The following is a 23,563-nucleotide window of genomic DNA, read 5'->3' on the forward strand; positions in this document are numbered from 1 at the left end:
TACTAGGTTACAGCCTTCCCAGAGGTGTATTTCTAGGTGGATGACAATAGCAGTCTTGACAAAGTTGAGCATTTGAATTGTAGGGAGTGTGACTACCCTGAAAAGCATTGCTCTCTACACAGACAGGGTCAGACAGACACACAAACACACTTGCCAAGTCTGGGATTAGAACACCTGTCTAACTAATTTATCACACTACAGTACTACGCAGTTACAGGACACGCTACAAAGATTACAGGACTGCAGTCTTCACAAAGGTGTATTTCTAGGTGGGTGACATCAGCAGCCTTGCCAAAGTTGAACATTTGAATTGTAGGGAGTGTCACTACTCAAAAAAGCATTGCTCTTTACACAGACACACACACTTGCCAAGTCAGGGATTCGAACACCTACCTAATTAATTTATCACACTACAGCAGTATGCAATTACAAGACACGCTATGGAGATTACTGGGCTGCAGCCTTCACAGAGGTATATTTCTATGTGGATGACATCAGCAGCCTTACCAAAGTAGTGCATTTGAATTGTAGGGAGTGTGATTACCTTAAAAATCATTGTTCTCTACACAGACAGAGTCAGACAGACAGACACACACACTTGCCAAGTCTGGTATTAAAACTCCTACCTAACTAGTTTATCACACTACAGCAGTACACAGTTATGGGATGCGCCACGGAGATTGCTAGGCTACAATTCTCCCAAAGATGTATTTCACAGTGGATGACCTCAGCAGGCTTGTCATAGTAGGGCTCTGGGGAGGGCAGTGTGTGTGCATGGGCATTAACCCATTCATCTAGAGGTTGACACACCACATGCAGGCACACACAGGGTCATATTTCACAGGTACATTTATACAGATGCTAGATGACACCTTCCTTGTATGGTAATGTTGCACAGCTAGCACGTGCACCACATAGCCTGTACTGCTGACATTTACCAGTAGCTAGTATCTACAGTGAGTGACATCTGAACCTCATGTGGTTGTGGTCCTTTTGGCTGTGTGCTGGGTGGGACAGGCCTGGATGGCTCCTTGTCACAGTCACCCTCTTCCACACATCTATGTACATCAACCTTTGGCTTATTATAGTCTGTTGCCCTTAGATATATGTCTGTATTCCTGTCCACTGTGTGTGCAGACCATGTGTGGTGCATACTGCGGAGTGTCTGCACTAACATCTATGACTGCCACTTATGTCTGGTCCACTGGTGTTTGCAGACAGGGCTTTCATGTGTTCAAGTGTGTGAGCATGCCCAGTATGTCCATCTGTATTGAATGTGTGGATCAATTTCAGGTAGTCTGTATTGCAGTCCTGACCTATGTGTTGTACACCTACAGGTAGCATACTGTTTCTGCAGGGTATCTGTCGAACACATGACATTGACTGTTACTACATATCTACATGGGATGGGGGGCACATGTGACTATTTCTATATTTCTACACAGGATTGGGGGCACACCTGACCGTTACTACATTTCTACATAGGATAGGGGAGGGCACACCTGACTATTTCTACATTTCTACCCAGGCTTTGGGGGGGCACACCTGACTGTTACTCATTTCTACATAGGATGGGGAGCACACCTGACTATTTCTACATGTCTGCACAGGCTTTGGGGGGCACACCTGACTGTTACTACATTTCAACATAGGATGGGGGGCACACCTGGTTATTTCTACATATCTACACTGGATTGGGGGGCACACCTGCCTGTTATTACATGTCTACATAGGATGGGGGGCACACTTGACACTTGTACACATTTGCTATGACTGTACTGGTATGGCAGGTACTCCATTTCATTCTGTAGTCTTACCTATCATGCTGCCTAGGGGCATACTAGTGTACTTCAGAACTTAGCTTTTACTAACCTACACATTAGTTTCAGACTTCCTACCCTTCAGAACTGTCATTCCACTGCTTGACCTGCTGTTGTCTGCCTGTGTAGGCCTGGAGGGAGGTTATCCATAGGCATCATTCAGAGGCCACAATACAGCCTTTGTTTGTGTTTGCCTACACCTGTCCTGCTGGCTATGACTGTTGTTGGGTTTGTGAACCTCCCTGACTGGCATGAGTGAGTCACTTATCTTGTGGTGTCAAAGTATTGAAGGTGGTGCTGCAGGGCTGCCTATGTCGGATGCACATAGTACAGTCCCTACACATGGTTGAGCACAGGTAGTGTAATGTTTGGCATCCCTTTTACTGTATATGAGAGTCAGAGAGAGTCGTCATTCCCTGGGTCTCTCCTGTGTATGTGCTATGCATTGCCTCTTTGCCAAGGCCAGGGCATACTGGGCATGCCTCATTCTGCCTACTGGGGCAGGCTCAAGTTGTTCATCCTCCGAGTCACTTGTGCCTGTGCAGGCCTTGGCAATTGTGGGGGGCTGTGTGGCCCTGCCCCATGCTGTTCCTGCTGCAGCTATTTCCACAGGATCATATTGTGTAGCATGGCACATACGAGGACAATTTGGGTACATGTAGCTGGTGAGTACTGCAAGGCTCCACGGGATGTGTCCAGGCACCAGAACTGTGACTTAAGCATCCCAAACACACACTCTACTATAATTCTGGTCTGTGCTTGTGCCTCATTATAGAGTTCATGTTCAGGTGTGTGTGCATTTCTGATGGGTGTCATCAGCCATGGCTCCAGTATTTTTCCAGCATCCCCCACTAGGTGACCGTCAGGGATGTCCCCATTGGCAAATCTCTGGTACAGCTGCATCAGATGCCAGATGTGGGAATCGTGATAGCTTCCAGGGCAGCCGGCACACACATTCATTGTTATGCCCTGGGCATCGCACATGACCTGGCAGTTGATGGAGGGGAAGTCCTTGCGGTTGATGTAGACCCTACCCTGCTAACTGGGTGGTGCTTTGGTGCATATGTTTGTACAGTCTATAGCACCCACTACCTAAGGGTATTCTGCTATTAGGTGGAACAGTTGCAAATTGCTGACCAATGCCCCATGGGTGTTGAGGAAATATACATACTCACCGACATGTGTTTACATGGCATCCAAGAACTAGTGGAGTACCCATGATGCTGATGCCTGTGAGATTACCATCATATCCCCAGTTGGCCTTTGGAAGGTACCTGTAGCTAGTATTCTTAGGCCTACACATACCTTAGTATCCACTGGGATGGGTTCCCCTCTGTTAGTTCTGTGTGTGAGTCGTGGCCGGCACAGCTCAACAATTTGCTGCAGGAGGTCCCTGACCACCCTATAGTGCTCCACTATCTCTAGCTCATGTAGCCTCTGGTAGGTTACCCTGGGTCTGTACACTCTTCTCCATCTCCTCACTGTGGGTTGGTCAACAGCATTCACATCCTCACCACATTCAGCCTCTTCCACATGTTGTTGTATGATAGCTATTGCAGCCCCTGTCATTTTGCTGTTGTGAGTGTTAAAAGTTCCCGCTTGTTTACACCGGTGGTGTAGTCTGTGGGAAAAACCAGAGCGGAAGGTGTTTGCATAGTTTATAGTAATGTTCTGGGCTGGGCTGGTCTGCTGCCTGTGTAATTGGCTGATTCTGATTTCCCCTGCCAGCTATGCTAGTTCTCCTTAATTACCTTCCTACTGCTGTTTTCCCTTCCCATTGCCTTCCTGTTTAAGCCTGGGGGGCACCCCGCAAACAGAGTGCTCAAATGTGCACAGTGCTGCTATTTCCTGGTTTAACTTTCTTTCTCTTCCTTTAAAACCTGGTGTGCAGCATGCAAACCTGCTTAGGCAACGTAAAGAGTGCTAGGCAGGTTTAGACATACCCCCTAGCTTAGCTCTGCTAAGCTAGGAGCAAACCCGAGCCACAGGGCTCCAATCCGCATACAGTATGTCTGATACACACCCCCATGATGTCACCTAACTCCTAGGCTTGCACCAAGCTATTCCTACTCTTACACTGTTGGGATCTGACTCACACGCTGGGGAAAACTGGGATTCACTATCCTTCCCCTCATTTGCATAGGATTGCCTGCTAATGTAATGTTACATGTCTCACACCGAGCCTCCCCCTTTAGCAACCACTACTCACTGACCATGTTGTCTTCTGCCTGCCATTGACTTGCATGGTAGAATACTGATTTTAGTTAGAATGCTTAATTTAGGTTTAATTTGTTATCCCCCCTGATCCCATTTGCCCGCCACAGCCCTATGCTTAAACAGCCGAGATCAGCTAAAAAACAATAAAAGTTCATTTTTGTATTTATTTTACTGTTTGCAATGCCAATGGCCCTATACTTGTCCATTGGCATGCTTACTACATGATATGCAGCCTTTATTTGGAGCTGTCAAAGCTCCGTTTTGGAATATGCAGAAATGTACTCGGTTACTAACCGAGTACATTTCTGCAGATAGCACTAGTCCTGCATGGACGGTTGCAAGCTTCCTGGATTGCAAAATCACCTAATTTGCATAGAATTCTCCTGCAAATGGGGTGATTTGCATACAAGGGCTTAGTCCATGCAGGATTAGTGCAGGAGCACTCATGGACGCCCCTGCAGGTCGTTCCTGAATCGCTCGGCAGACATATTGCCTGCTTGAGCTCCTGCACCGATCTTGCATGCTGTGCAAGCTACAGAGAATCTGGGGGTAACTGTTCATTATAAAATGTCAGATTATGTCTATCTGCTTTGTTTACATGCAATACTAATCTGTGTTTAATTTCATTACATTTATACAAGCGGAGTGTTTCTGGAAACATCTAGATCCTACCATAAGATATGTCCAAGAACATAGTATGCATTCACAGTTAATGCATTTATACTAAAAATGAGCATTAAATCAAGATTATCAACAAATTATTTAAAATGCAACAATAATATATATTCTGATTATTCAAGAATTAAGGTTTGATAATGATATCACTTCTTCAAATTGAGAAACAGAAAACAGTGACTATAATGCTGGGAAAGGCAAGTGACATGCCAGAAAAAAGGCAGAAATGACATTCCCCTGGATTTACTAATCTCCCGTGCAGGACTAGTGTAGTCCTGCATGGAAGTGGCCACTTAGGAGCAGGATGGTAGAGCGCCATGCATATTAATGATGGCGGTCTGCCCAACCTCCTAGGCATACACAGAGCGTGTACGAGTGCAGAGGTCGTGTTTGAGAGCAGAGCACTCAGAATAAACACGCTCCTGCAAAGTAGAACAGCAGAATGTGGAAATAGATGAGCGAGGCTACGAATAGGTGTTCACATATCCCCACCAACAATCCTCCATGCATACAACAGCAACAAGACATAAAGATGAAAAGAAGAAACCCCCATATTGTTGTCTAAAGCTCTGAGTACAGCTAACCGTAGGTGGACGGATGTGCCCATTGCTCAGCCACAGTGAAAGCAGTCCAAAAGGCTGGAGAGGATAACAAGGACGATATATGCAAATGAAGCATGTCAGCAATAGTGTAGTGGACAGAGCGTTCGCCTAACAAGCAGGCATTCACAGTTCTAGTCACAGCACAGTCTATTTTACATGGCAAAGCATGGTATAAGCAATATTTGTAATGATAAACCCACTAAATAACATAATTTTTATGAACAAGAGTAGTGCAGGAAATGCACATGTGAAGAGTCAGTATCATAATGAATAGCCAGCAGTAAGCAGGCGTAAGCATAGATAAGCAGTAGTAAGCGTGTGCATGGGGTAAAGCACTGCTGACACAGATTAAGTCAAAGAGAAGCTAACTGGGTGTAAGACACTGTGACCCGAAGTCAGCAGTGCTAACCTCTGTGCAAACCCACTTACAACCGCTTGAAAGTGACTTAAGCACACCAGATCCAATGGCCGGTGTTCTTCTCAGCAACAAAGCAAACAGCTTCTACAAGTCTGGAACCTAGGACAATGCACACCAAACACAAAACGATTTACCACTAAGCCATGCCAGATATACAGAAATTGTATGTTGTTAGAAACATAACCCCAGTCATGCAACAGTACAGATAATGTATACCTACAGCTAGATGGGCATGTGTGTGCAAATATATCACTATCTATATATATATATATATATATATATATATATATATATATATATATATATGTATATGTATATATATATATATATATATATATATATATATATATATATATATAGATACATATATATATATATATATATATATATATATATATATATATGTATATATGTATATACATACATATATATAAATATCCAGAGATATATACATATATATACAAATATATGAAAAGATATACATGCAAATGCTGACAACTACACATATATATGTAAACATCTATATGTCCAAATATACACATCAAGTGACATATATGTACACAGATATATGTCTACACAGGTATAAAGAGACATAGTTAGAAATATGTAAGCAAATATATATACCCACAGAGGTATATATGGCCAGACATCTGTAGATACCAATGGTAGATGAACAGAAACATATATGTCCACATGCACCATCATTGGGCCCAAACAATATACGTCAAGTACGAATTTGCATACCCCCCGCCCAGCCAAACACGTCCGGTCTGCAATATACTACCAAGCTCATTGTACTGTATGTCTGTCATTGAACTAGGGAATTAAATTTGCCCTCTGTTATGTTTCACAGGTCGACATCACATACACATCTCCCCCACCCACTAGGCAGGCCGAGCTGTACAGGCCCATTCAACCCAGGCCATCCCCAACCTATACATGCATACCCACAGTTCCGCTTCCCCCCACCTGCAGCACATATGCAGCCACCATCCCTACCCTGGTTACCGGCCCATAGCTACCACACCACCACACATTGACCCCCCCATCCCCCTCGGGACCCATCCCGTATGATGTCCCGACCCAAGTATCCTAGGTGCGGCACACTCCGTATTCCATGCACATAGCCAAGGGTATCTATGTAACCCTGGGTGTACACAAAGGTTGAATACCCAATGTTTTGGTTGTCCCGCATGGGACAAATATATTCCTTGTACTAACAATAGATTTTACTTGTGACTCTGTGTACACTAACGGATTTAGTTGTAGGTATCGCAAAGCATATGTGGCACACAATGTTGGCTGGTATGCACACGAAACACAGTATCCATCAATACCGTTCAATATTACAGGATATGTAGCTAAATATGTAGCGGTATGTGGGTTTGTATATATACCCATAACTAAATAGATATATACCTCTCCCTTTCTGTAGTACAGATGTATACATACATAGATATACATATATATATAAATACCCATATATAGATATATACATATGCAGACACCCATACATCCATATGTCATTAGATATATATACATCTATATATATATATATATATATATATATATATATATATATATATATATATATATATATATTTATGCAAACATATCTATATATATATATATATATACATATATTTATATATATATATATATATATATATATATATATATACATACATATATATATATATATATATATATATATATATATAGATATATATGTATATATATATATATATATATATATATATATATATATATATATATATATATTTGTGTGTGTGTGTGTGTGTGTGTAGATATACACAGATATATAGCTATATGATACAACACTTAAAAATGACATATGTTCACAGGCCATGCCGATGGAGGTAAGGGGCCCAACCAACAAATGTGTAACACGTAGCATGACCCCCCCCCCACCCCACCAGCCAGACAGGGGAAACATACAAACAAACACACAAACAATGTAAACAATCTACTGATCCCCAGACCACAGGCAGGATACAACCAGGGGGACACAGTTGACCTGAGAAGTCTAATCATGGAACACAGACAGGAGCGTCCCTTGCTGGACACCTCAAAAATTGACTTATTATAGGAGGATGCCCGTGCGATGACCTTTCAAGGCAGGGCATGTACATACCCAGAATACAAGGGGGGCAAAGCCTGATGACCCATGGGTCGAGACAATGTACAAGATGGGTCCCGTGAAGTGGAGAGTGGGCAGTGTGTAGTGGTGTGTTTAGACCCGACCTGCACCCAGAGTAAGGATGAGTGCTGTAGAGGAAGTGTGGGTGGGGGAACTATGGGTATGTAATTATGGGTCTAGGCATGCAGGTGTTTGCTGGAGTGGTTCTATTTGGACCGTCCAATGAGCAGCCACTCCCACTACAAGTCACACTGCAACACAATCAATTTTACATGGCAAAGTATGGTATAACCAGATGTATTGTTGCAAATCCCACTAAATAACACCAAAGAACACATGGTCACAAAAACCCACTGTAGGCATGTAAGCCGAAATACTTGGCATCACAAGATATTATTGTTGTCCCCACCCAGGGGTGTGAGTGTCCAAACCTACCTCCAAATGCAGTGTATATATACACAGCTGTTACTGGAGAAGAAATGGCCACCTGTGGACCTTCCTGTCAGCCTACTTGCACATCCCTTTGCATTCCCTTTACTATCTTCCCCTCTGTATGCTCCATTAACACCACTTACGTATCGACATCTGTTTCATTACTACTACTGTTCACAGTCACAGGTAGGTGTCACCCTCTTCCCCAACTATAATGGCAGAATCTGGAACCCCCTACCCACGTGTATTATCTCAGCTGTCCCACACGACACATGTAAATAAAACATAAAGGAACACCTCAAGCACACTTGGAGAAGCACATGCTCATCACCTTATGAATCCCCCCAAAAAACTAACACTCCATACCCCTACACTGACTAGGGAAAATGATACCTCCTGTCCTGTCTGCATACAAATCTCAACATCCTGCATACCTTCCCTATTGCTCCACCACCAATCATACCAACAGCCTACTATACAGTTACAATGTCCCCCCTCTACCGGCCTAACTACTTTTTCACTATTCACTTCTACTCTAACACAGAGGTATGGCATAACAAAACCTAACCTGAATACCTGAGTGTAACCTATCCAGAGCTGTTAAACTGGAATCACAGTTCACCTTAAACTGACCTATGTCAACAGTCATACCTGACATGTAAGCCTGACCTGTGAATGTATAATACTGACATGTTAATGTGAATTAAGCATGAAGAATGCTGTACGTAGCTATGTTAAGTCTGTTACTCTCTATGAATGTGTACACCTCAGTAGTATGTGTAATGTGTAGCTGGGGATTACTGTGGAGCTTCACTCTGCAGGCCACAGCTGACAATGGAGAAGCATCCAGTCAGATTGTCCCGGACAACAAATATGAACTAAATACATGAAGTAGCATGGGGGTATGCTGCAGCAAGCGGGATTATGCTTGTTTGGGTGGCAGTAAGCAATGCCCAAACTGGTTAAGCAAAGTGGAGGCCAACCCACTGTAAGACACCCAAACCGGAGGTCAGCAGATCTGAGCCTCGCGCACACCAGCACATAGCCATCTGCACTTCCTCTACAGTGCCTTAGGCTGTCTGTAGCCAACAGCTCTCTTCGTGCCCATTAACAAAGTAATCTGCACTTCGGGGTTCCAACCCCCCCACCCTGCACACTATAGTCGCTGTTATCACAAACATATCATCCAGCACAGTTATTCAAAAGTATAGGAAATGTATGTAGGTATGTAGATTAATTTGGGGTTGGGAGGGTGGCCTAATGGTTAAGGTGTTTTCCTTACAAACACAAGGGGCAGGGTTTGAGTCTCAGAAGGGATAATTAGCTAGGCTTAAAATGGCTTGCAAGGGCAGTTAGCTTAGTACTAATATATGAACCTATGAACCTATACCAGCAAACAAGTGCGCATCGCTCAATCACAGTATTCTGAGTGTCTATGTGTATTAATAAACTGTGCCTGTCCAAAATATTGTGAGAACACTAGTCTTGCATAATACTGAAGAGAAGAATGAATAATGGTGCACGCTGTGGGGGCGTGTGGGCGTGCTTCATGCACAGAATGTCACACCTGGGGCGTTGCTTTCTTAGAACCAGGAGATGAGGTGGGCCCAGTGTGTGAGCAAACTGCTGCTTCTTGAATCCCTGGCAGGATGCTACCAGTGGGAAAAACAGTGTAGACCAGCAAAGTCTACCCATGACACAACAACAGGTCTGTCCCTGGCAGAATGAACCAAACCTTGTGGGTCACATAGGTCTTTCCATCAGTATCATAGGAGGATTAAGGGAAGGCTCGAATGTATGTGGACTAAACAGATGAAGAGCCTGCTGAAGCTTGGGACGAGACAGTATAATGGAGGAGTACCGACATGTGAGAAAGGGAATGTGTGGAAGTGTGGTATGGCTGGGCGTGTGGTATGGCTGAGCTAGCAACTGGGGAATGGATGGATGCTGTGTATGTGGAGATTAGGGGCAGGGGAAGGAAACATGGGTATTAAAATATGGTAGAAATATGCAGATGAAGCAGAACAGCAATAGTTTAGTAGGTAGAGCATCCGACGAATGAGCAGGCATTCCTTGTCCGGGTCCCACTGTAGCACAGTCTATTTTACACAGCAAAACACGCTATTAACAATATTTTTGTTGCAAGACCCACGAAATAGCTGAAATATATGAACTGGAGTACCGCAAGATATGCACATGTGAAGTATCAGTGTCAGACGGAATAAGACACTAGTAGGCAGGTTTAAGCACAAATAAGCAGTAGTAAGCATATATAAGCACTAGTAAGCGTGTTTAAGTGCATTTGCATGGGGGTAAGCATCACCTACACAGAATAAGGAAAGTAGAAGCTAATTGAGTGTTAGAAACTGTAACCGGAGGTTAGCCGTGCAAAGCTCCACGCAAACCCGCACACACCCATGTAGAACTGCTTTAATGTGCAGTAATCATTCTGTATCCAATGGCCCATGTTCTGCCCAGCAACAAAATAAACAGCTCCTACAGAGCTCGAACCAAGGACCTGGCACACCATAGACAAAGGGATTTACTTCTAAGCCATGACAGATAAAAATAAAGTAGATCTTGTCAGAAACATATCATCCAGTCCAGTCTTTCAACAGCACAGAGAATGTATACCTACAGCTAGATGGATGTGTCTGTGCAAATAAATTACTATCTAAACGGATGCAACATATCTATAGTTGTAGTCACATATATATATATATATATATATATATATATATATATATATATATATATATATATACATACATACACACAAATATATGCACAGATATACATGCAAATGCCAACTACACATATATATGTCAACAGCTATATGTCCACATATACACAGCAAGTTACATGTATGTACGCAGATATATGTCTCCGTAGGTATATACGGACATAGTTAGAAATATGTCAGCAAATATATATATACCCACAGAGGTATAAATGACCAGACATCTGTGGATAGCAGTGATAGATTAACAGACACATATATGTCCACATACACCGTGAATGGGCTTGAGAGGCACCAAACAATATATGTCACGTATGAATTGGCATACCCCCCCTGCCCAGCCAAACACGTCTGACATGCAATACACTACCGAGCTCATTGTATTGTATGTGTGTCATTGAAATAGGATTTTAAATAAGCCCTATGTAATGGTTCGCATGTTGACATCACATCCCCCTCTTCCCCACCCACTAAGTGGGCCAAGCAGTACAGGCTCATCCAACCAAGGCCATCCCTGACCCATACATTCATTACCCACAGTTCTGCTTTGCCCCACCCACTGCACACATGCAGCCACCATCCCTACCCTGGTTACTGGCCCGTAGCTACCACACCACCACACATAGCCCCCCACCACCCCCCTCGGGACCCATCCCTTATGTTGTCTCGACCCAAGTATCCTAGGTCTGGCACATGCCGTAGTCCATGCACATAGCCATGGGTACCTATGTAACTCTGAGTGTAGACGAAAGTTGTATACCCAATGTTTGGGCTGTCCCACATGGGACGAATGATCACCTGGTACTAACCATAGATTTCATGTGTGACTCTGTCTACACTAACAGATTTAGTTATAGGTATCGCAAAGCATACATGGCACACAAAGATGGCCGGTATACACATGAAACACAGTACCCAGCAATAACAGGCAACATTACAGAATATGCAGCTAAATATGTAGAGGTATGTGTGTGTATATATACCCATAACTACATGGAGATATACTTCTTCCTCTCTGTAGTACAAATATATACATACATAGACAGACATACATATATATAAATACCCACATATAGGGCTGGTAACCCGGTACGTAAAAATCCACTACCAATCATTAGCGGACCGGAGTTCCACTGTGGCGACCCCTAACCAGGAAAAGCCGAAAGAAACAAATATAGATATATACATATGCAGACACCCATACCTCCATATATCGTTTTATATATATATATATATATATATATATATATATATATATATATATATATATATATATCTACACAGCAATATATATATATATATATATATATATATATATATATATATATATATATATATATATATATATATATATATATATATATATATATATATATGAGTGTGGGTGTGTGTGTGTAAATATGCGCATATATATCTAGGATATGATACAGCAGTTAAGAATTACATATGTTCACAGACCGTGCCAGTGGGGGTGAGGTGCCCAATCAACAAATGTGTAACACGTAGCATCAGCCCCAGCTAGACAAGTGAAAAATACAAACACACAATAAAAGTAAACAAACCACTGCTTCCCAGACTACAGGCAGGATACTACCAGTGGAAGAGAGCCACCAAGTCTAATCTTGAAACAAAGACAGGAATGTCCCTTGTGGGACAACCCAAAAATTCTATGGATATTTGGGTTTCCAGGCATTACACAGATGTCCAATGGCAGGGTATGCATGTTCTCAAAGTACAAGGTTGGGGAAGCCTGATGATCCATGGGGCGAGACAACATATATGATGGGTCCCGAGAAGTGGGGAGTGAGCAGTGTGTGCTGGTGTGGCCAGACCCAACCTGCACCTGGAGTAAGGAAGAGTGTCAAAGAGGAGGTGTGGGTGGGGAACTATGGGTATATAATTATGGGCCAAGGCGTGCAAGTGTTGGCTGGTGTGGTTCTATGTGGACTGCCCCAGGGGATGTAAGCAATACTGTGCATTGGACAGACCCAACACCTAAAGAGCAGCCACACCCAGTACAAGTCTCACAGCAGCAATGTCTAGTTTACAGGGCAAAGGGCGGAATAACCAGATGTGTTGTTGCAAACCCACTAAATGACACCAAAGAACACATGGTCGCAACACCCCACTGTAGGCATGTAAGCCGAACTAATTGGCATAACAAGGTATTATTGCTGTCCTCACCCCCACCCAGGGTTGTGAATGTCTGGACCTACCCTCAAATGCAGGGTATATACACAATTGTCACTGTAGATGAAATGGGCAGCTGTGGACCTTCCCGTCAGCCGTCATGCACATCCCTGGACATGTCCCCCTACTACTAGACCTTCTGTGTAGCCCAATAACACCACTTACCTATTGACCCCTGTTTCATTTGTAGTAATGTTCACAGTCACAAGTAGGTGACACCCTCCACACAACTATATTGGCAGAATCTGGTATCCCCAACCCAGGTGTATTACCGCAGCTGTCCCAGACTATACATGTAAATAACACATGAAGGGAAAACTCAAGCACATTTGGATCACCACCTGCTCACCACATGGCAAAGTCCACCACACCCCAACTAACACTCCATACTCCTACACCAGCTACTGACACTGACACCTCGTGTCCTGCCTCGCATACATATCCCAACACCCTGCAAACCTGCACTACTGCTCCCCCACCAATCAGCCAAATGGCCTAATATACAGTTAAAATGTCCCCCTCTCCACCTACCTGCCTACACCATCACTATTCACATCTACTCTACAACACAGGTATGGCATAACTAAACCTAACCTGAATACCTGATTGTAACCTATCCAGAACTGCTAAACTGGAATCCCACTTCACCTTACACTGACCTTCGTGAACAGTCATAGCTGACATGTACACCTGACTTAAGCATGTATAATACCAACATATACATGAAGCAGTGCGGGGGTATGCGGCAGCAAGTGGGAGTATGCCAGTTTGGGCGGGGATAAGCAGTGCCCACACTAGTTAAGCAATGTGGAGCCCAACCCAGTGTAAGATGCCGTAACTGGAGGTCAGCAATTCTGAGTCTCGCGCACACCAGCGCATACCCGCCTACACTTCCCCCACATTGCCTTAGACACGCTGTTGCCCACAGCCCTCGCCGTGGCTAGTAACAACATAATCAGCAATCCCAGGTTCCCCCCTGCACAGTATAGTCCAAGTGAGTTACCATGAAGACATGTCAGATATACAGTCAGCTGCAGTTATCACAAACATATCATCCAGCACAGTCAGTTAACAGTATAGGAAATGTATGTAAGTATGCACATTAATACCAGCAAACATGTGCACAGTACTCAGTCACAGTTTTCAGAGCATTCTATTACTATCAATGAACAATGCCTGTCCACTCATACTGTGAGAACAGTAGTCTTGTATAATACTGAAGAGAGGAATGGAAAACGGGCACACTGTGGGGGCGTTTTTTCATCAGAGGAAGTGGGAGATGAGGCTGGTCTGGTGTGTGTACAAACCGCTGCTTCTCAAACTTCTGGCAGGATGCTACCAGTAGGAGAAACAGTGTAGACCAGCAAAGTCTACTTGTGACACAACAATAGGTCCGTCCCTGGCGGGACGTACCAGACTTTGTGGGTCACAATGATGTTTTCACCAGTATCAGAGGAGGATGAAGGGAAGGCTCAAATGTACATGGACTAAATAGATGAAGAGCCTGCAGAAGGTTGCATCGAGACAGTAAAATGGAGGGGTACCGAGATGTGCAGAGAGGGAAATGTGTGGAGGTGTGGTATTGTAGGTCTAGCAACTGGAGAATGGATGGATGCTGTGTACGTGGAGCTTGGGAGCCAAGGAAAGGGAGCATGAGTATGACATTAAGGTAGAAATATGCATATTAAGCAGAACTGCAATAGTGTAGCAGGCAGAGCATCTGCTTAATGTGCACACATTCCCGGTTCGAGTCCCACTGCAGCACATTTTATTTTCCATGTGAAATCAGTATATCAACATTGTTTTGCTGTATAACCTACTAAATGACATTTACACTTGAAAAGGAGTACTGCATTACACATAGACCCACTCACTATTCAAAGGACATGAGATGACACACAGGTATGTATACACAGACAACCTTTAATGGTGTATTCTACAATAATGTATGCCATTACCAACAGCACATAGATCTGGACTTATTTAATCAGTGAGGAATGCGAGGCCCACACAGAAAAGTAGATGCAGTCAGTGCGGATATATAACATACTATGCTGTCCAGGCCAAGCCTGTCAATTTGTACAACTGTAGACAAAGGATTTGCTGTCAAGATAGGTAACAATAAACAATAACATATGTAGTTCAGCAGCCAACAGTTACACCCTGTAGTCAAGGCCTAGGGGGACATTTATTACCTGTGATAATGTCTATGTATCTGTCACATGTATGGACCCTGACCAACAAATTTCGTGGGAGTCCTCGATATGACTGGGATGATAGCAGGAATGCTAGCAGTAAATAATGATAGGCCAATACTGAACAACCCCTAACTGTATCACAACAGGACAAAGCCAGCCATATATGTGGAGGACAGAGGCAGGAACACAGAGCCATACTCATAATATTGCTGTTACATACCCTGCAAATTGCTGGTGCTACAGGATTCATTGCAACGTACCCTTATGCAGGAATAACACATCAGGAAAACAACTGGACGTAGCCATGTACTGCTAGCACTTAACAGACAGATTGCCGGGGATATATCTAGGACAAGACCTGTGTGGTGCACAAGCAAAAGCAAACAGACAATCTACTGGCCATCATGTGGATAGGCCCACTGTTAAGAGCTATGCAGACAGACTGCATTCCATCCTAAATGACTATATACACGCAAACACTGCAAGACCAGCAATATACAATGCACATAACAACACTACTCATGCTGTCTGTAGATCTGGAACTTCTTAAGATTGTGTAGTTGTCCTGTGTCTGCAAGCCTTGCTGTAATAGGTACTGCAACCTGCCATCTGTAACACTGCTGCCTATATACAGAAAGGATGTCCTCCATACTGGAAAGGTGAAGGGACAATGCCCACATAAGTAAACAATTTATAATACTGGGTTGCCATGATAATGGTTAACTGAATCACTACACAGCAGGCTGCACACAGTCAGCAACTGTTGCACACTGATTGGTGCAGAGCCCCTCACCTGATCATGTGCATCACCTACAGAAGTGATGCTGAAATCCATTCAAACAAACTCATTCGCTCTACTGGACAGGGAGAGAGATAGAGAGAGAAAAAAAATATTTATAAAATGAAACTCACACAGTGGGAAACAAATACCTACAAACCACAACCAGGAAGGTGTCACACCTGTCCAAAGAATAAAAGGTATGTAAAACATAACTGTATGTAATTTAATGTAGTATGTGGTATAGATTAATAGGCTATATGATGTAGAATGTTTGATATATGCCATCTGTAGTTGTTCCTGAAATGATGTCCCGCTGAACAACTGCTCTGGACAATACTGTCTGTCCCTGTAAGCAGTGGGACATACCAACCAACTGTGCAGATCAGCAATGAATGACAAATATGTCAGCCATAATATCTGTGTATGTTATGTTAGTGTGGGCAATAGCTGGTGGTGGATGTACTGCTGTCATGATAGACACATGGGTGTCAGAGCACACCACTTGCACGACAGTCATGTTAATGTGTAATGTAGCATGCACAAATGCCATAGGTGTGTAATAGGTGTACCAGCAATCTCGCACCATATTTACCACCCTAATGTTAGTCTGTGTTCACATGTGGCACCTGTCTGTGTTGCAGCAAGGCAGAACAGTGCAGCTGTGAATGAAAGACAGTTACAGAATGTGGACCAGATGTCTGTATGCAACTCCACATATCTGTGTGATACAGAATGTGATGTGTATGTGTACAGATACAGACACTCATATAGACATAGGTATATCAACAACGTACAACATATATCTACACATATATGTACATAGATGTATATTTATACATATATATATATATAGTGGCACAAACAATGGCATGCAGGTGAAATAGTCTGTTACAGGCCAGCAGAGAAAAGTGTCCCCACAGGGAGCATGGCTACAAACACATAGCACAAAGTGTGACACATACACATAGCACAAAGCTTGGTACAACATATGTCCGAATGGTAGGTAAGCAGCTGACATAACAATTGCAGTCTGTGAATGGTTTGTTGTAGCTGGTATGGTGGGGGGAGAGAAATATGTGCATTAAGAACTATGGTAACTCTGCTGTATGGGTGGCTCAGACCTGTTTTCATCCTTATGTCTTCTAGGAAACATGTCGCATAGTCGTCTTACCGCGTACAGCACTGCTGAAACAGCAATCATTATCGACCACCTGGTACACCACTACATACTGCTGTTTGGCCGGACAGCTCATAACCAGCAGGAGAGGACCGCACTGTGGAACAAGCTAGTCCACAGGGTCAATGATGTTGGACTGCATAACCACAGCAATGAGCAGGTCCGGCATCATTGCACTGACCTGCTTCACCATGTACGTCGGCATGCAGCTGCCGTAAGGGGGGACCACCTTGCAATGGGGGGCAACCTGCCCATCCACCCCTCACCCGTGTGAAGGAGCTTCTCAGCAGCCTTGTGACACCTGTCTGCCTGCAGCATCAACATCTGGCAGGGCACATCTTGGAGGTGGGTGCCAACAACACACCAGCTGAGGAGCATGCAGGTAAGGCCCCAGGGCACATCAGTACCTCACTCATGTGTATGCATCTGCATCTGTACAGGTACATCATGCAGAACTGAGATGTCATATACATAGTTTGCTGCTGTGCAATAGTAATAAACAGTTGTGTAAAAGCTGCAATATTGTGTAATTCTACTGTTGACATAACATAATGCTGCACTCACCTTTTATGAATGTCACAGCTGTGGCCACTGACATCAGCTTTTTCACACTCCTATGTAGGTTCCTCCAGGATAACACCACAACAGCAGCTAGTAGCCAGTGAGTATGGTTTGTGCTCATACATGATGATAAACTGGGCATGTAATAGCTATGGGATATCCCATGCACACATCTAACACACCTACCCATACTGCATGCTGTACATATTCACATTTTGTTGCTGTGAAATGCACTGAATCACAGTAGAGACCATGCTGGGGTATCGGAAGGGTAGAACAGACACATGCAAGATAACTAACATCATGTCAATGTGCAATGTGTCCACAGGGATGTGAAGTGTGGCAGGACACGTGGCCTACAGTACGGACATGTGTGACTCAACATCATCATGGCTGCACACAATCAGGTTAAGTAAACATTGCAGAAGTAACCCTGATCCCCACAGCACTCATGACAGCAGTATGTGCACTCCAAGGGATGTGCACATGAGTAGACCTTGCAACCATGCAGAGATCTGGGACATGTGTAGAGCACCCCTCACAGCCATGGTAAGGTCAGCTGGTCATCAGTGTAATAGTCATGTACTGGTCATATATGCACTGCTGACGTTGTGACCTGTAACGCAGACATCAGGCATCCACAACTGATAGCTGCTAACATATCATCCCAGGTATGAGTTGCTAAAACACATAGGGGCTGTGAGCATTGGGGCTGACATAACCGACACAGTACTACAGATGGATCAATGGTTTCTACACCTGCGAGGTATGTTGCACAAGGCAGGGTGCGGAACAGGTCCACAGTAACACTTTGTACAGGGGTGCAATGTTACCATGGGGAAGGGCCATCACCTACCAACAAAGCCCATGCCTCACACACATGTATACTGCTGCTAGCATGATGTCACTATAGTTGCACTGCATGCTGTTGTGCACCATATGTAATGCATGTTGACAGAAGGGTAATGGCAGGACTGTGTGTACAAATGTTGTGCAAATCCACATGTAGGAGTGTGGGGTGTGCATGTGTGTGTCTCGATTTTGTTCATAAGAGCAATGTAGTGGAGTGTGGACGATGCATGTCAGGTGTGTGTGTGTGTGTGTGTGTGTGTGTGTGTGTGTGTGTGTGTGTGTGTGTATGTGTCCATGTATGCACAGGTGATAGTGGGATTAACCACATGGCGGTACTTCTCCTTGGGATTGTGCTGTACATGGAGTGAGACATGGGACACCAGGACAACCTGTCAGGTATGAGAACACAGGACAGCTGATAGCATAACAAGGTCTGTAGCATGGAGCATGCATTGGGAGGTGCAGCACATACTAGGTATACACATCATATTGCCAGCAGCAGATAGGTAACCGGCTACCTACATATGCAGCACTACAAATGCAATGGGGAATTACCACAGCACATCAGTGAGTGTATCCAGGTAGTACTTTTGTCCGCATGATGGGTCGCTTGTGCAGCAGATGTGGCATAGACTGAGCAAGACTGTAGTATGAGGCTCTGGTGTGTGTAGTGAATGTAGCAGCCCCAACCATATAGGGGTCTTGTAAACCATTACTGCCCAGACACAGGGTAATACAGGGTGACAGCAGTGAGGCCATGTACAACCAACTCCACCCAAGTCAGGGAGGTGATGGAGTAACAGGTCAGGTGTTGTAACCACATGTGTAGGCATGGAGAGGAATGATATGTTAATTGGCTGTAGTGATGCGTGTATATTAGCAAGTGCCATGCAGGATGGGAAACATATGTAACTGACTGTGGGACTGTCTGTAAACTCAGGGAAAGTGAGGTAGTAAGGTGGCTGTCAGTGTGAGTGTGTGTACTTTTATGCAATGCTGTACAGGTCTTAACATGTGTATTTGTTTCCCCCCACAGGTGGCGAGGCGGGTCAGGGTCCCTCCTGCATGCAAACTGAGGTAGGTGTTCCTACAGACAGCAATGATGATGAAGGTATAGGTGAGGCACAGGTGGGGTTGTCAGAGGCTGACACTGCGCCAACATGTGTCATCAACCTCCTAGCCACCCCAAGCCTGCACACAGTTGCAGTTCCTCTACAAACCCCATCACATGTGGCCATAGCAGAGGGACAATTGACGCTTGGTGGCAATGACCAGGAAAGTGTGGTGTCTATGCCAACTGTGTCAGGTCACAGTCGGCATAGCTGGATGTCTGGAAGGCCACCACATCGGCAGATGTACCATGGTGCTCATGGGAGGACTGCAGGTCATCATGCCCCTGGCAGAAGCACCGCAACTGGTACCACCAGGAGCATGTTTCAGGCCGTAATGGAGGCACAGGCATGTATGGAAATGCACACCAGACAGGTCCTGAGGCTGGAGAGGTCTGCTTTTGCAGCTGTAAGTGGCAACCTCCATGAACTCGCTGGTGCCTTCCATGAATATACCGAGTTCATGGATAGATGGTGGGTTGAGATGGTTGGCCTCCTCGACCATGGTATGTTGGTGTTAGAATGTGTGGTGTGAGTGGTGCGACAGCTGTGTGGATGTAGGCCAGACACACCAGCAGCTGGCAGTCAACTTGGATGTGCCAGGACACACAGCTACTCCCATAGTGGCAATACCAGACCCAGCAAGCCACAGGGGCTGCTGTCCACACCACACCACAGCAGGCCTCATGCACTTGGCCCTGGCCAGTCCCAGGCGGGACATGGTTCCAGCAGACATATGTCATCATCAGGGGAGAGTAGCACCTCAAGGTCTGTACCTGCACATGCCCATGGATCCCCTGGAAGACACAGTCAGTGTGTCCGTGGCTGGAGGCAGTGAACTGCACACCCTGCCAAGTATGGTCTGCAGCTGTCCAACATTACCCGTATAGGGCAGCCACATGGCAGAAATGTGTGCATGCATACCCACACACTATGCAACCACACCTAGGGTGACCCCATACCGACACACACCACTTCATCATGCCCCACTCAAGGAACCACACCCCTCACCCACACACATGGTTACACATGTTTGGACCACTCTCGGCCTCTGACACACCTGCCACACACCCTGTGCATATGATGATACCTGTGCCACATCCCTGTCATCCATAACATAGAATTAGGGACAGGCTAACATGGCTCTGATGCACACAGTGACTGTAATGGAGTGTTGCAATGTACCACAGTGTAAAATGTAGTCAGGGATAATGTGTACTGCATACATATCAGGTAGTGTAGCCATGCAGCTAAGATGACTTTCACAAACCCTGTGCAGATGATGATACCTGTGCCACATCCCTGTCATCCATAACATTGATGCAGAGTCAGGCTAACATGGTTCTGATGCACATGGTGACAGTGATAGAGTGCCTCAATGTACTGCAGTGTAGAATGTAGTCAAGGGTAATGTGTACTGCATACATGTCAGATAGTGTAGCCATGCAGCTATGATGCATCTCAGCTGTTGGTAACACCAATTGATATCCCCATACTGTCATCCATTTGTGCTGTAGGCATACATGTGTCAGCAGGAGGATGTTCTGCAGTCATATTCCACAAGGGTATGTCAGTTTGGTGACACCATGGCTGTGACATATGTGGTGTACAGTTACACACATGCCACAGGTATGTATAACAGTTATTGGCTTTGCAAACTTGAGCAGTGGCCTTCTGGTACAGGTATAATCTGCACCCTTATGTCAACCCATCCACATACACACACTCATCCTTACTTGGTGACACTGTGTCTAGACCCCAACACGGGTATGTAGTGCTACTGAACTGTGTGGCTGTCATTACACATACAATACCATCTGTAAGGTGAGGTGTGTACCAGGTCACGTGCTACATGCAGACCATCCACAGACACATACAATATGGTAATGGGGGATGTAATGTTTGTATATGGAGAATAAATAGTGTGTCATACTATCATATACATATTGACTGACACATAACAGGTAGACACACATCTTAGAGACCTGGTTGCATAGTTGCTAACTAACTAGTCCATGTGTCCAGTGTGTTACAGGTAAGCTGCAGACAGCACATGTGTAACTGGGCTGTATCCTATCTGTTACCTGTATGGGTGATGATGACATTGGCCACCTGAGAGTGGTACATGGCCCATATATCAGGTGTACCAATTTGTAAAGACAGTGTACACAGCACCCACATCCCATAATGGATATTGTGCACACTAGAACCCATCTTGATACTCTGACATACCCACTATCACACATTGGCCATGACACAAAAACAACCAATTGCATATCACAACAGTGGTACCACAGGGATATGCATATGATGCACATGCCAGAGGCATAGTAGGGTGCCTCATTGCATTGCCACACACATGGGTGACAACAACAAAATCCGTACTACTGTGTGGCAATGTGTATCATAATAGGAGTATATGGACTCGGACTGGTGTACCCTACAGATATGTACACATGCACACATACACACACGTGGCAGACCTCATTGGGATTCCCATGCCTACCAACCCATTGGTACAACACTGTTGTGCTGGTACTGCAAGGCACATGTAGCTGTTAGGGACAGGAGTGTAACAGGCTACATGTTACATTAATGGGATTGAGAGGCACCACACACTATACACGTTGTACAAATAGGCACCCCCCCAGCCAAACACGTCCACCCTGCAATAGACTACCAAGTGTTGGAGATCCCAGAACCAGGGCCAGTGACAACATGGGCACACAATGTTACCTGTACTCCATCCCACCTGTATGATGTCAAGCTGGTATTGGTAACATGCCATGCAGTACAGTCTGGCTGCCATGGGGAATGTATTATGTGGAAGCCATCAACATTACAAGGCTTCAGATACACAGACACAGATATGCAGATACAGGTATACATATTTATAAAAATATATATATATGTACATATACATGTGACTACACATACACACACAGTTATATGTACAGTAAGATACATAAGTGGTAGGTGCACACAGTATGGAACAGCCACTATGCCTACAGTTGACCCCTGAATGACTGGACACTGTATGTGCCACCCATACAAATGGCAATCGTTGTCTGTAACATACACCCACAGAGAGATCATAGGTAAAACAAAATCCACAGGTTTGCAGACATGGAAACCTTTCATTGTGCACTAATACAGTTCTACACACCATGCCATATAGCTGTTCAGACACTGACAACTATAAGAATGGAGTGATGCTACAGTGGACCAGTTACAGTCATACAGTAGGCTGGAAAGGTTCACAGCTGTTGCTGTCAAGGCCAAGCCATTCACGTTGTACAATAGGAAAGACACACTGGGCCACAGGATACCTAACAATCAACAGTATGTACTCCAGGTGTGTAGTTCAGCAGTCTCTATCTACACACTGTACAAACACAGTAGGTGGTATAGACGTCATTTGACCACATGGGTTGTAACTGCTACATAAGATGGCATAACTGACACCATCACGAGCACAACAACACACAGACCAGTTTGTATGGCAGGGGGCAGTATTCCTGCAGTACCCAGATCTATGTCAGTAATGTGTATATAGGTGAAGTATATGGTACTGCACATTCAGATACCTTAAGGCAGCTCAGCCCTGTTACCCCCACATTTTGTAGCAGC

This window comes from Protopterus annectens, chromosome 8.part0, assembly GCF_019279795.1.
Source record: "Protopterus annectens isolate FY-2018-M chromosome 8.part0, PAN1.0, whole genome shotgun sequence".
Taxonomy (NCBI): Eukaryota; Metazoa; Chordata; order Ceratodontiformes; family Protopteridae; genus Protopterus; species Protopterus annectens.